General features: G+C 37.1%; 1 protein-coding gene across 2 annotated transcripts in view; it reads left to right on the plus strand.

The window, feature by feature from the left end:
- RNF212B (ring finger protein 212B) overlaps positions 1 to 16,007 on the plus strand; it is a 63,761-nt gene that overhangs the window by 10,663 nt on the left and 37,091 nt on the right. The window lies entirely within an intron of this gene.

Raw genomic sequence — 16,007 nt, forward strand, 5'->3', positions numbered from 1 at the left:
GTTGACGGTTGTTGACTGATCACTGTGGTGGTTGCTGAAGGCTGAAGGTGGCTGTGTCAATTTCTTAAAATAAGACAACAATGAAGTTTGTTACATTGATTGATTCATCTTTTTACAAAAGATTTTTCTATAGCATATGATGCTCTCTAGCCATGAAAGTCCTACATGGTGGGCCGCCTGGGTGGCTCAGTTGGTTAAGCATCTGACTTCAGCTCAGATCATGATCTCGCAGTTCATTAGTTGGAGCCCCACATCAGGCTCTGTGCTAACAGCTCAGGATTTGGAACTTGCTTCCGATTCTGTGTGTGTCTCTCTCTGCCCCTCCCCCGCTTGCTCTCTGTCTGTTTCTCTCTCAGAAATAAGTAAACATTAAGAAAAAAAAAAGAGAAAGTCCTAGATGGCATCTTCTTCCAATATAAGGCTGTTTTACCTACATTGAAAATCTGTTCTTTAGTATAGCCAGTTTTAAATTTTAAATTTAAGTTAAAGGCACTTCTTTAATTAGCTAGATCTTCTGGATAACTTGCTGCAGCTTCCACATCAGCACCTGCTGCTTCACCTTGTACTTCTATGTTATCGAGACAGCTTCTTTCTTTAAACCTCATTAACCAACCTCTTCTAGCTGTGAACTTTTCTTCTGCAGCTTCCTCAGCTCTCTCTCTGTCTTCAAAGAACTGAGGAGACTTAGGGGTTTGCTCTGGATTAGACTCTGGCTTGAGGGAATGTTGTGACTGGTTTGACCAATCCAGATCACTAAAACTTTTTCCATATAAACAGTAAGGCTATTTTGCTTTCTTATCATTTGTGTCCACTGGAGTAGCACTTTTAATTTCAAGAACTCTTCTTTGAATTCACAACTTGACTAAGTGTCTGGCATAAGACACCTAGCTTTCAGCCTATCTTGGCTTTTGACATGTGTTCCTCACTAAACTTCATCATTTCTAGCTTTTGATTTAAAGTGAGCGATGTGCAACTCTTGCTTCCACTTGAACATTTACAGATCATTGTAAGGTTAATAATTGGCCTTATTTCAATATTATTGTGTCTCAAGCAATAGAAAGGTCCAGGGAGAGGTTAAAGAGATAAAGGAATGGCTAGTCAGTAAAGTAGTCAGAACACACACAACATTTAACAATTAAGTTTGCTATTTTATTTGAGGGCTGTTCATGATGCCCCCAAAACAATTATAATAGTAATATCAAAGATCAATGATCACAGATCACATAACAAATATAATCATAATGAAAAATTTGGAGTATTGTGTGGATTACCAAAATGTGACACAGAGACACCAAGTGAACAAATGCTGTTGGAAAAAATGATGCTAGCATTGCCACAAACCTTCAATTTGTAAAAAATGCAGTACCTATGAAGTACAATAAAGCAAAGTGCAATACAACTAGGTATGCCTCTATCTCCATCCATCCATCCATCCATCCATCCATCCATCCATCCATCGTCCCCTACTGGTTCTGTTTCCTTGCAGAACACTCCATAATACAAGGGCCTTAGATACAGACTTTAGGTGTTTCTCTTTCCTCCTGAAGTCCATAGCTTTCTGGACTCCCAAGAACCAAGTTACATGGACTCCCCAACAAAGGATCCTTGAGCACTTGAGGAAAGCTCTATCATGAAAGCCACAGACAATAAAAAACATAGATGATGCAAGGAGCAGAAGAAAGCTTCCAAAAAGTTACAATTCATATACTCAAAAAAGGTGCTTAGACTGAGAATAGAGGACCCAGCTATGAGCCCTAATTTTAGCCCCAACAGGTCATACCAGTCATTGATTTCAAAACCACACTCCTCTAAGTTCCCCCAGACAAAGTTGTTCTCTCTTGTGTTCCCACTTACAGCCATGGCCATAACATCTTGCTATCATAGCATCATGGTTTTAATAATTCAGGCCTGAGACCTTCATCTTTTTCCCTCCCTTTCCCTTCATAGCCCCATATCCAATTGGTAACCAAGTCCTGTTGGTTCTGCCTCTGAAAATTGTCTCACAACTGTCTTCTTATTCTATAGCTGCTGCCCTATTCCAGAACTTCTCTTTTTCTAGTCCCGCTGCTATAGGCTACCAACTAATCTCCCTTCCTGTGACCGTCCATCCCTTCATTCTGTCCTTAGAATTACAAAATATGGGATTAATCATGTTTCTCTCCTGCTCAAAGCCTCTGATGGTTCTCTACTGTATAAATCAGGGGTTCCTACGGCTGGCTAAGTGAGCACCACAATCACTTGAGGAAATATATACTTGGCATAGGGGAAGTGCTCAATAATTTCTCAGGTAGACCTTCTCTTATGGTACCCTCTGGTGGCAACTTCGTGCAATGGCGTATCTTCATTTCACCCACCAAATTCAATTCAATGGATCTAGTTCTAATTTAATGGATCTGCTTATTGCTTGAGGGAACCACTAGCTTAGAAAATAAAGTCTAGGGGCGCTTGGATGCCTCAGTCGGTTAAGCGTCCGACTTTGGCCCAGATCGTCATCTCGGGGTTCATGGGTTCGAGCCCCGCATATGACTCTGAACTAACAGCTGGAGCCTAGAGCCTGCTTTGGATTCTGTCTCCCTCTCTCTCTGACCCTTCCCCACTCTCCAAAATAAAAAATAAACATTAAAAAAAAAAAGAAAATATAGTCTAAAGTCTTTAGTGGCTTCAATTCATCTCTCCAGCTTTTCCTCATAACATCTTTGTCTCACCATCCCTCTTTATGTCCCATTTCACTCTTTCCTTTAATCACACTGGACTACCCTGTACTTTCCCATATTGATTGATGCTTTCCCATATTGACTGATGCTTTCCCTTTGATTGGAATTACCCCCCTCCTGCTGTGGGATGAAACTTTCACAGTGTTTTAGGCTCATTCATATATCTATTCATCTGGAAACCTGTCTGAATTAACCTGACCTCTACTTTCTCTGTGTTCCCACAGCACTCCATACTTCCTCAAGGAAGCCTTCCTGAATTATATGCTTTCATACTTCCTGGGGTTTTGTCTTTTATGACTATAGTTAATGTATTTAATGGTTATATATTTATTTGTGAGATTTAAAAAAATACATGTCTTTTTCTCCTATTATACTGTGCCTTGAAAGCAAGAGCATATCTGTTACCATATCCAGTTGGTACATAATATATAAACTCAATTATTTTTTGACTGGGTAAATTAATGTTTTGGAAATGATCAATATTCTGCTTTGTAGTATATATACATTTGGATTCCCTTGTTAGGTCTCAGGCTTTTTAAAGGGACAGATAATATCTCTTATGTCTTTGTACCTTTCCCCTATCCCCATGTAGCTTTCTGCTTGGGATACAGTAGGAGCTTAGATACAACTGCCCCACTAGAACTCCAGTGGAATGCAAACTCCATGAGAACCAGGACTTTATCTTTTTTCCTTGCTATATCCCCAGGGGCTAGAATAGTGCTTGCCCTGTAACATTTGCTCAGGAAATATCTATTGAATGAATAATTCAGTTGCCAGACAGAGCCTTTTCCTGCAAATGGTGGCAACTTTATATAATCACCAATGTTCTCATTTTACCCCTAAATTTCTCTTTTCCCATTGAGTTGTATATCCTGTTTGAGTATGCTAAAGTGAGTCTGGAAGCAAGACAACACCTCCCTGATAATTTCTTTTCATATTCTATCATTTATCAAGTATTTAATAAATACCTACTACTTATATTAGATACTGTAGAAGGGCTGGTAATCCCAAAGTGAATATATATATAGTCCCAGTCTGGTTGGAGAGAGAGAGAAGTGAACAATTACAGCACAGTGAGACAAGGGCCATGATAGAGATATGCACAGGATGCTCTGGGAGTTCCACTCTGTGGGCAGGCCAGAGTAGGAATCTGGAGAAAGTGATTTTTGAGCTAAGTCTGAAAGGATGAATAAAAGTTAATGAGGAAGATATGCCAAGCAAAGGAAACAGTTTGCACAAACTGTTTGAATTAAATTCAGTGTGACTGAAATGCAGGGTGACCAAACATTGAGGGATGCAAAAAGAAATGTAGATCGTGAAGAGCTTGAGTGCCATGCTCTGTAAATGATCTTGAAAATGTTGGGCAATTTTAAGCAGAAGAGTGATTGGATATGGCAGCAGCCATAGGATGGAATGGAGTTGGGAAAATTCAGAGGCAGGGAGCAGTTAGGAGGTAATTAATCAAAACAAGGAATAAAGGGAGACTAAAAGAAAGCAAGAGTGGTAAAAATGGAAAGATGCTGGATTCAAGATATATTTATAAAATGTATACAAAAGGGGTGCCTGGGTGGCTAAGTTGGTTAAGTGTCTGACTTCAGCTCAGGTGGTGATCTTATGGTTTGTGGGTTCAAGCCCTGCGTCGGGCTCTGTGCTGACAGTTAAGAGCCTGGAACTTGCTTAGGGTTCTGTGTCTCCCTCTCTCTCTGCCCCTCCCTAACTCTCTCTCTCTCTCAGAAAATGAATAAACATTAAAAAAAATTTTAAGAATGATATATAAAAAAATGAAATATTAACTAAAAACAAATTGTAGGTATTATGTATAATTTCTAATTTTTGTTTAAAGGTATATAACATATATGTGTGGTGTGTGTTGGTATATGTATTGAAAGAAATTCTGGAAGGATTTATATAAAGGTTGTCAAACATGTTTGTCTTTGGGGAATAGGATCAAGGGCAATAGGTTTTCACTTTCCAATTTATAAACTTGTGTTTTAATTTTTTTTAACGGACAACTAATTTTTTTAATGCAACATATGATTCTGAATAGAAAAACAATTTTTCTCTCTTTCTATAAAGGACATCTATGGGACAATTGGTGAAATTTGAGTAAGGTTTCTAGATTAGATAATAGTACCATATCAATGTTAATTTCTTGATTTTGATAATGGTACTGTGTTTATGGAAGATAATGCCCTTGTTTATGGGAAATATACACTGAAATATTTAGGAGTAATGAGGCATTAATGCCTGCAAATTATTCTCAAGTGGAACAGAAAAAAATAAAAATAGAGAGAGAATAACAAAGCAAATGTGGTCGATGCTAACATTTGGAGAATCAGAACTAAAGTAAACAGAAATTCTATGAACTTTTCCATAAGTCTGAAATTATGAAAAGTTTAAAAAAGGTATAGAATAGGATATAAAGTATGCTACTATTTGTGTGTGTGTGAAAATGGAATATATACATATTTTTGCAAATATAGAAATCATCTGTGAAAAGATACACAAGAACCAACACTACTAATACCTTTGGAAGTCAGAATTTGGTGGCTGGGAACAAGGGGAAAAGGAAGACTAATTTTCATTGTATATCTTCTGATAACTTTCGAATTTTCACTAAGTAAATAATTTGCCTACCAAAAATAAATATAATTTACAGTAATAAAACATTTTGTAAAATGAAGAACTTCAAACATACTCAAAAGCAGAAAGAAGAGTACAGTGAACTCCCATATCCCAGGATCATTACCCATATTCTACAATTATCAAGATTTTGTCAATTACTTTATCCATACTTTCCTCCTTTATTTCTTTTGTTCTCCTTTGCTGAAATATTTTAAAGAAAATTCCAGATATCATTCCATCCCTACATATCTTATGAAGCAAATCTTAAAAATATGGAAATTTTCTTATATAACCACAAGGTCATTATCATACCTAAAAAATTAACAATAATTTTTTAGTATCAACTAACACCAGTCCATAATCAAATTTCAAGTATCAAAAAAGGCCCACATACTATATATAAACACTGCACTCTAGCTGGTAAATTTATTTCTCAGGGTTCTCACTGTCAGAAAAAAAAGAAGGGAAGAAAGTAAACAAGAAGGGAACAAAGTAAGCCTAGAATGAATTCTGTGGTAATGGATTAGAATTGGAGACATCAGTATGAACTTGTGTTTAACTTCATATACATAGATTAAAAGACAGAAACAGGAGCACCTGGGTGGCTCAGTCCGTTGAGCCTCTGACTTCTGCTCGCATCATGATCTTGAGTTAGTTAGAGCCCCGCATAGGGCTTGCTGCTATCAGCGCAGAGCTTGCTTCAGATCTTCTATCCCCCTCTCTCTTTGCCCCTCCCCCCGACTCATGCTCTCTCTCTCTCTCAAAAATGAATAAACATTAAAAAAAAGACAGAAACAATGAAAGAAATGTGTGTATACATCAATTAGTATACATACATATATTACCTAGGCCTGTCCACTGAGAGGGCCTAGAAGCACTGGCATTCCTACAGGAATGGTCACACCTTGTGCTCAGATTTTGGTTTCAAAATGCCATTCTCCAATAAAAGAAACCAAGGAACCCTGGAGAAATGTCTGATTTTAAAGATTTTTTTTAAATTTATGTTTATTTTTGAGAGAGAGAGTGAGTGGGAGAGGGGCAGAGAGAAAGTGAGAGAAAGAGAATCCCAAGCAAGCTCCACACTGCCAACGTAGAACCCAATACGGGGCTCAAACCCACAAACCATAAGAGCATGACCTGAGCAGAGGTCAAGAATTGGAGGCTTGGGGCGCCTGGGTGGCGCAGTCGGTTAAGCGTCCGACTTCAGCCAGGTCACGATCTCGCGGTCCGTGAATTCTAGCCCCGCGTCAGGTTCTGGGCTGATGGCTCGGAGCCTGGAGCCTGTTTCCGATTCTGTGTCTCCCTCTCTCTCTGCCCCTCCCCCGTTCATGCTCTGTCTCTCTCTGTCCCAAAAATAAATAAAAAACGTTGAAAAAAAAAATTTTTAAAAGAATTGGAGGCTTAACCAGCTGAGCCACCCAGGCACCCCAGAAATGTCTGATTTTAGAGCTGGTACAAGGAAAATACAAAAGTCTGGAGCATCTTGTGATACCAGAAAGGAAAGGAGTTTCAGAGGATTGAAGGAATCAACCTGAAAGAGCTCCCCAATATCCAAATGGAATAATATGAACAATAAATAGTGTAGTATTTGCTATAATCCAAAAAGTGTAAAATAAACATAGATATGTCTATATTAATATAAATAAATGACTGAAAACATAACTGAATGGTGGAGGAGAAATACCTTTTCTTTATAGAAGAATTCCAAATAATGTATGTAGATATTCTTCCTTACAGGAGGTGGTACTTAACCACGTCTCCCCGACTTTATGGAATATAGAAAGGGGATAATATTTGAACTTTGAAGGCAGAAGTCTGGTAAACACTACCTTAACTAAGTCAACAAGATTAACATCACCAGTTTGTTGTGGATATCGTTAACTTCCTGATGTGATGAGAAGAGCACTGCATCTATGTGGTATTCTTTTTAAAGTTGTGTCATCACAGCATTGTGCAACGATCACCTTTAGTTCCAAATTTTTTTACCATCTCAAACAAACTCTACTCATTAAACAGTAACTCCCCATTCTCTCCTCCCGCTCCATGTCAACCTCTAATCTACTTTCTCTATAAATTTGACTATTCTAGATATGTCATATAAGTGAAATCATACAATATTTGTCCTTTTATGTCTGACTTATTTCACTTAGCACGTTCCCAAGTTTCTTTCATGTTGTGGCATGTATCAGAACTTCATTCCTTTTTATGGCTGAATAATATTCCATTGTATGGATATAGCACATTGTTTATCCATTCATCTGTTGATGGACACTTGTGTTGTTTCCACCTTTTGGCTATTGTGAATAATGCTGCATTAATACTGTGAACACTGATGTACAAGTATCTGGTTGAGTCCCTGTTTTCAATACTTTGGGGCATATACCTAGGAGTGGAATTGTTGCATCATATGGTAGGGTACCTATACGTTTAATTTTTTGAGAAACCACCAGACTGTTTTCCAGCAAAGGCATCTTGTACATTCTCACCAATAATATACTGGGGTTTCGATTTCTCCATATCCTCCCCAACACTGTTTTCCTCTTGAAAAAAAAAATAGTCATCCTAATAGAAGTGAAATGGTATCTGATTGTGGTTTTGATTTTCATTTCCCTAATGAGTAATGATATTGAGCATCTTTTTATGTGTTTATTGGCTGTCTGTATCTCTCCTTTTATTAATGTCTATTCAAATCATTTGCTCTGTTTTTATTTTTTTTAAATTTTTTTTAACATTTATTTATTTTTGGGACAGAGAGAGGCAGAGCATGAACAGGGGAGGGGCAGAAAGAGAGGGAGACACAGAATCGGAAACAGAATCGGAGCCATCAGCCCAGAGCCCGACGCGGGGCTCGAACTCACAGACCGCAAGATCGTGACCTGAGCTGAAGTCAAACACTTAACCGACTGAGCCACCCAGGAGCCCCCATTTGCTCTGTTTTGAACAGAGTTGCCTTTTTGTTGTTGAGTTGTAGAAGTTCTTTATACATTCTGGATATTAAACCTTTATCGATTATATGATTTTCAAATATTTTCTCTCATTCTGTGGATTGCCTTTTTGCTCTCTTGGTAGTGTTCTTTGATACACAAAAGTTTAAATTTTTTTTTAATCTTTTTTTTAATGTTTACTTATTATTGAGAGACAGAGAGAAACAGGGCATGAACGGGGGAGGGTCAGAGAGAGAGGGAGACACAGAATCTGAAGCAGGCTCCAGGCTCCAGGCTCCAAGCTGTCAGCACAGAGCCCCATGCGGGGCTCAAACCGCGAGCCATGAGATCATGACTGGGACTGAAGTCAGACCATTTAACTGACTGAGTCACCCAGGCGCCCCCAAAAGTTTTCAATTTTAATTTTTCAATTTAAGTTTTTAATTTTTAATTTTAATAGAGTCCCACTTATCCATTTCTTTTTTTGTTGCTTGTGCTTTTGTTGTATTTAGAAACCATCGCCAAATCCAAGGCCATGAAGATTTGCCTTTACATTTAGATGTTTGTTCGATTTTTTGTTAATTTTTGTATATATCATAAGGTAAGGGTCCAACTTTATTCTTTTTAAAATATTTTTTTAATGTTTATTTTTGAGAGAAAGAGAGACAGCGTGAGTTGGGGAGGGGCAGAAAGAGAGGGAGACACAGAATCAGAAGCAGGCTCCAGGCTCTGAGCTGTCAGCACAGAGCCTGATGTGGGACTTGAACTCACAAAATGCGAGATCATGACCTAAGCTGAAGTCGGACACTTAACCAAATAAGCCACCCAGGCATCCCATAAGTATTTTATTCCTTTTGATCCTATCATAAATGGAATTGTTTTCTATGGACAACTAATTTTTTCAAGTTTATTTTCATTTATTTTGATAGCGATGTAGAGAGCAACTGGGGGAGGGGCAGAGAGAGGGAGACAGAATACCAAGCAGACTCTGCACTGTCAGCACAGGGCCTGATGCAGGGCTTGAACTCACTAACCATGAGATCATGACCTGCACCGAAATCAAGAGTCAGATGCTCAACTGACTGAGCTACCCAGGTGCCCTAGGCAACTAATTTTTTTGACAATTTTGTCGAGGACAGATAATCCTTTCTTTTCTTTTCTTTTTTTTTTTTTTTTTTTTTTTGAAAAGATAATCTTTTCAACAAATGGTGCTGGAACAATTGGATGTCCATATGCAGAAAACAAAACCAAAACAACACACTCATACACATGAAAGAATTTTAATCCATAGCTCATACCATATAGAAAAATCAACTCAAGGGGTGCCTGGGTGGTTCTGTCGGTTGAGCACATGATTTTGGCCCAGGTCATGATCTCATGGTTCTTGGTTTCAAGCCTCATGTCTGGCTTTGCGCTGATAGTGCGGAGCATGCTTAGATTTTCTGTCTCTGTCTCTGTCTCTGCCCCTCCCCTGCTCGCTTGCTCTCTCTCAAAAATAAATAAACATTAAAAAAATTAACTTGAAGTGAATCATATTCCTGATTACAAATTCAAAAGTATATAGTCCAGATTTCTAGAGTTTCTAGAAGAAAACATGGGAAAATCTTTGTGACCTTGGGTTAGGCAAAGATATCTTAGATATGACACCAAAAAGTGCTCCATAAAAGAACAAATTGGTAAGTTGGACTTTATCAAAAGTAAAACCTTCTGCTCTTCAAAAACCACTATTCAGAGACTGAAAACACAAGTCACAAACTGGGCATATATTTGATAAAAGAGTTTCTTCTGAATATATGAAGAATTCTCAAAACCAGTAATAAGAAAATAAGTAACCCAATTAAAAATGGGCAAAAGAATCAGACACTTCACCAAAAATATATACATAGATGGCCAATAAGCACATGAAAAGATGTTCCTCATCATTAGTCATGAGGAAAACACAAATTAAATCACAATAAGGACCTATTACATACCTACTGGAATCTTTAAAATTAAAAAGACTTGGGGCTTGAGCATCTGACTTTCAATTTCGATTTCAATTTCGGCTCAGGTCATTATTCCAGGGTCATGGGATCAACCCTCATATTGGACTCTGTGCTGAGCGTGGAGCCTGCTTGGGATTCTCTCCCCACCCTTCCTCCTCTGCCTCTTTCCCCCGTGCTCTCTCTTGTTCTCCCTCTTAAAAGAAAGAAAGAAAGAAAGAAAGAAAGAAAGAAAGAAAGAAAGAAATGGCTGAACATATTAAGCACTGGCAATAACGTGGAGAACTTGAAACTCTCATACATTGCTGGTGGGAATGTAAAACAGTACATCCTCTGTGGATAAGTCTGGCAGTTTCTTCAAAAATTAAACATATACTTACCACACCTACTATATGACCTAGCCATTCAGCTTCTAGCTAATTACCCAAGAGAAAAAGAGCTTAGGTCCAAAGATTTGTGCATGAACATTTATAGCAGCTTTATTTGCTATAATAGCTCTCAACTGGAAACAACTCAAATGTTCATCAACAGATGAATGGATAAACAAACTGGTATATACATACTGCTCTATATAAAATGAAACGTGAAATGAAGTAAAGTGAAATACTAGTCAGCAACAAAAATAAAAGAACTATCAATACATGCAGCAACATGGATGGGTTTCAAAATAGGTAAGCTGAATGTAAGAAACCAGACCGAAAAAGAGTACATATGATTCTATGTAGATAAAACTCTAGACAACGAAAACTGATCTGTGGTGATAGAAAGTACTCTGGTTACCTGAGGAGTGAAGTGTGGGGAGGGTTCAGAGGAATGGTTTACAAAGGAGCATGGAGCTCCTTTTGGGGATGATGGATATCACTTCATTATCTTTATTGTTGTGATGGTTTCAAGGATGTATATGTGACAAAACTTATCAAACTGTGCATTTTAAATATAGACAGTTGATTGTATGCCAATTCTATCTCAATAAGCTTGTTTAAAAAGTTACCAATCTGATGTACAGTTAAAGTCATTTGTTTCAGTCCCCATATCCCCCCAATTTTTAGGAATTGCTTTTAAATTATATTTTTGAATATGTAAACCAATTATATTTTCAAAAGATGAAATCATATAATGAGTTAAATTCAGAAATTCTAATCTCAGAAACACTAGAAGATAAAACAAATTACCAAAAAAGGTTACTTAGAGAAGTAGGGAGAGAACATTATAGAGGTGACGATACGGAATTATTTGTTAACTTAATTTTAATTAAATTCTTTTTGGGGCGCCTGGGTGGCTCAGTCAGTTAAGCAGCCGACTTCGGCTCAGGTCATGATCTCGCGGTCCGTGAGTTCCAGCCCCGCATCGGGCTCTGTGCTGACAGCTCAGAGCCTGGAGCCTGTTTCAATTTTGTCTCCCTCCCTCCGACCCTCCCCCATTCATGCTCTGTCTCTCTCTGTCTCAAAAATAAATAAACGTTAAAAAGTTTTTTTAAAAAAATAAATTCTTTTTTAACTTTTTAATTTTTTTAAACATTCTTTTTGAAGTTTATTTATGTTGAGGTGGGGGAGGGGCAGAGGGAGAGAGGGAGAGAGAAAGAATCCCAAACAGGGTCCATGCTGCTAATACAGAGCCCAATGAGGGGTTCAAACCCATGAACCGTGAGATCACGACCTGAGCCAAAATCAGGAGTCAGACACTTAACCAACTGAGACACCCAGGGGTTCCTGAGCAATAGCTACTTAATATCACCTTTAATTAGAATTTAATGAGAATTCAGGGTGCCAAAGTCTGCCTGGGATTCTATCTCTCCCTCTCTCTGCCCCTCCCTTGTTCTCTCTCTCTCAAAATAAATAAATAAATTTTAACAAAAAATACCTTTGCTCAAATTTCTATTAAGTCATTGGCTTTCTTTTTAAAAAAGATCTTTGTATATTAAAGCTATTAGTCCTTTGTGAGTTAAGTAGAAGATATTATTTCCCAATTTGTCACTCAGTTTTTGACTCTATGGTGAGTTTGGCCATGCAAAAGCTCTTCTTTTAGTCAGAATTATCATTCTTTTCTATTATTGTTTCTAGATTTTTGAATTTTTAAAAAATGTTTATTTATTTTTGAGAAGCAGAGAGAGACAGAGTGTGAGCAGGAGAGAGGCAGAGAGAGGGAGACACAGAATTCGAAGCAGATTCCAGGCTCTGTGCTGACAGCCCAACACGGGGCTCAAACTCACAAACTATGAGATCATGACCTGAGCCAAAGTCAGATGCTTAACCGACTGAGCCACCCAGGTGCCCTGTTTCTAGATTTTTGAATCATAGGAAGGTTTACCCGCTTCATGGTTATAAGTTTTCATCTGATGTCCTCTTCTTGTACTTGTACATTTCATTTCTATATTTAGATTTCTGAGCCATTTGATATTTAGTCTGATTAATGATGTAAAATAGAGACCTAATTTTATTTTTTTCCAAATGGCTATCCAGTTGTCCCAATTCTATTTATTAAAAAACTCAACTCCCCTCCCAGTTGAACTCCCCACATTTAGCATACCTTTTCCAAAGGTACATGGTTCTATTTCTGGACTTTCTAGTCTACTGAATTGGTCTGGATGTTCATCCATGCACCAATATCATACTTTTTAAATTATAATGCCTTCATAATACATTTTAATATTGGATGCAGCTAGCTATCCACCACACAGGACACTGAAAATTGTCAGGGTTTTCCCGAATATTCTTGTTTGTTTTAGTCATTTTTTTTATGTGAACTCTATGATCAATTTGTTTAATTCCAGAAAACAGCCTGCTGGTGTTCGTTACTGTGATCATGTTACATTTATAAATTAACTTAGAAAGAACTGACATCATTAGGATGTTGACTCTTCCTATCTATTCTGTGACTCTCTCTGTGTCCCTCCTCTGCTTGGGGCTCTCTGTCTCTCTCTCAAAATAAATAAATAATAATTAAAAATAAAGAAATAAAAATAAAAAATAAAAACAAGACTTACTTTTCCATTTATGTTTTTTGCCTCTTTCAGTAATGTTTTAAAGTTTTCTTCATATACATTTGCATATTTCTGTTGAGTTATTGCCTAACCATTTTACCTGCTTTGCTGCAGGTAAAGACTCTATTTTAAATAGAGTCTTCTTTCCTATTATGTCTTCTGATTATTATTTGAATATGGAAAGGTTACTGTATTTCTTTTTATTAATTTTATAACATTATTCTTTACTAAATTTTCTTTTTATTTACATTTTCCTATTGATTCTTTTCGATCTTTCAGATATACATCATATAATCAGCTAAAAAGATATTTTTATCTTATCTTAAGTGACAGTGGCATTCTTGTCTTATTCCTAACTAGCAAGAAAGAATGTCTTAAGTGTTTCCTCATTTCAAAACATGCTAGCTTTTGTGCACATGTGCATATACACACACACACTTTCTAATCATGTTAAGGAAATATCCACTGATCTCTACTTCAATGAGATTTTAAATCAGAAATGGATGTGAATTATGACAAATGCTTTACTAGCAACTGTGGAGATCATCATGGTATTTCTTCTTAGAAATATCACTATAATAAATAACATTAATGGATTTTGTAATTTTGAACCATCATTTCATTCCTGTAATGAACATCACTTGGTTGTAATGTATACTTTTTACAATGTGTTGTTGGATTCTATTTGCTAATATCTAATTTAAATTGTGGGGTGCCCAGCTCTTGATTTCGGCTCCGGTCAGATCTCATTGTTCATGGGATCGAGTTCAGCATTGAACCCCATGTCGAGCTCCATGCTGACAGCATGGAGCCCGACTGGGATTCTCTCTCCCCCTCTTTCTGCCCCTTCCCCAGTGGTACATGTGCACTCTCTCTTCCTCTCTCTCTGTCAAAATAAGTAAACTTAAAAAGAATATTTTTGCATCAATAGTCTCAAGTGAGACTGTTCTGTTGTTTTATTCATGTATACAATCTTTATCATTTTTTGCTATCAATGTTAATTTAAGTTTGTTTCATTAAAATTTTTAAAAGTCTCCTTTTTCTATGATCCAGAATATTTAAATAGAATTAAGACTATATTTAGAAAAAACATTTATGTGATGGTTTGAGTTGTGAGCTGAACTAACTTATTTTATGGAACATCATTTTTACTTGAAAGAACAACTAACAAACTATGGTTATTCCAGCTTGGGTATTTGGTAGAAATTTTCTCAAAAATAAACCAAATGAACTTCTCACTTCAAGGAAAACGGTGACAGTATTTGTTGACAATGATAAAATTCAAGCTTTTAGACAAATACTAGAATTTTGGAAAACTTGTATCTGCAACTGTAAGCCTGAGAGCATCCCAGTATTCAAAGACTTTTCTGACGAAATAAGTAGTGATATATTACAAAGTGATTTTGGGGGCACTTGGGTGGCTCAGTCGGGTAAGCTTTCGACTTCGGCTTAGGTCATGATCTCACGGTTCTTGGGTTTGAGCCCCACGTCGAGCTCTGTGCTGACAGCTCAGAGCCAGGAGTCTGCTTCAGACTCTGTGTCTCCCTTGCTCTCTGCTCCTCCCCCACTCATGTTCTGTCTCTCTCAAAAAAATGAATAAACGCTAAAAAAAATTTAAGTTATTTTTAAGTATTATATAATAAAATGTGTCAATACTTAATATTGTATGTCAATCTGCATAACTCAGTGAACCAGTATTTTCCAAATGACCAGTTTGGTCCAAATGTAGGATGTTACATGTTCATTGCATGGTGTTAGACCCCACATTGCAACTAGCTTTTAACAAGCTCCCACTTCTTGCATTTGGTGGAATAGGAAAGAAAAATATTCACAATTATCTGAATAGGCTATTAAAATGCTACTGCCTTTTCCAACTACATATTTGGGTGAGTTTCAGATCTTCTTCACACACTTCAACCAAAACAGCATATACTGCAACAGCGTGAATGTAGAAGCTAAGTTCTTGTGCCAGTTCTGCTTTGTGTAAAGTCGGATAGTAAGAGATTATAAAACTAAAACACCACCACTCTTCTCACTAAATTGTTTTTATTTTGGAAGATATATTAATTTTTCATAAGTTATATTAATATTTAATTGACTTATTGTTTTCAAATGAACTAATAAATAAATATTTTTTAAATTTCTTGGTTTTAAATGCTAATACTGTAAATATTGATAGACACAATCCACATAAATAAAAGTTTTTTGGCAAGAGGGCCTTCAATATTTTTTTAATGTTTATTTCTGAAGGAGAGGGAGAGAGCGTGTGAGCAGCAGAGGGGCAGAGAGAGGGGAACAGAGGATTTGAAGCAGGCTCTGTGCCGACAGCAGACAACCCGATGGGGGGCTCGAACTCATGAATCATAAGATCATGACCTGAGCCCAAGCTGGACGCTTAACCGACTGAGCCACCCAGGCATTCCAATAATTTTCAAAATGTAAAGGAGTTCTGAGGCCAAAAAGTTTGAGAACCACTAGTGGATTCCTCAGGAAAAGCTCACGTTCATTTTTTGTCAGCAGCCTTTATACCTGAACACAACGTAAGGAGAAAAATGTAAGGAGAAAGTTCTTGGGTCATATTTTCTTTTTGAAAATCTTGAAAATGCTATTTCACTGTTTGTAGCATAAAATGCTACTGTAGAGAAGTCTGATGACAGTCTATTTTTCTTTCCCTTATAAGTGACTTGTACTTTTTTGTCTGGATGTTCAAAAGGGTTTTTCCTTACTTTTAAGACCAATCGTTTTATTAGAAAATGTTTTGGTTTTGACTGTTCTGGGTCAG

This window comes from Panthera onca, chromosome B3 (assembly GCF_046562875.1).
Source record: "Panthera onca isolate mPanOnc1 chromosome B3, mPanOnc1 haplotype 2, whole genome shotgun sequence".
Classification (NCBI taxonomy): Eukaryota; Metazoa; Chordata; class Mammalia; order Carnivora; family Felidae; genus Panthera; species Panthera onca.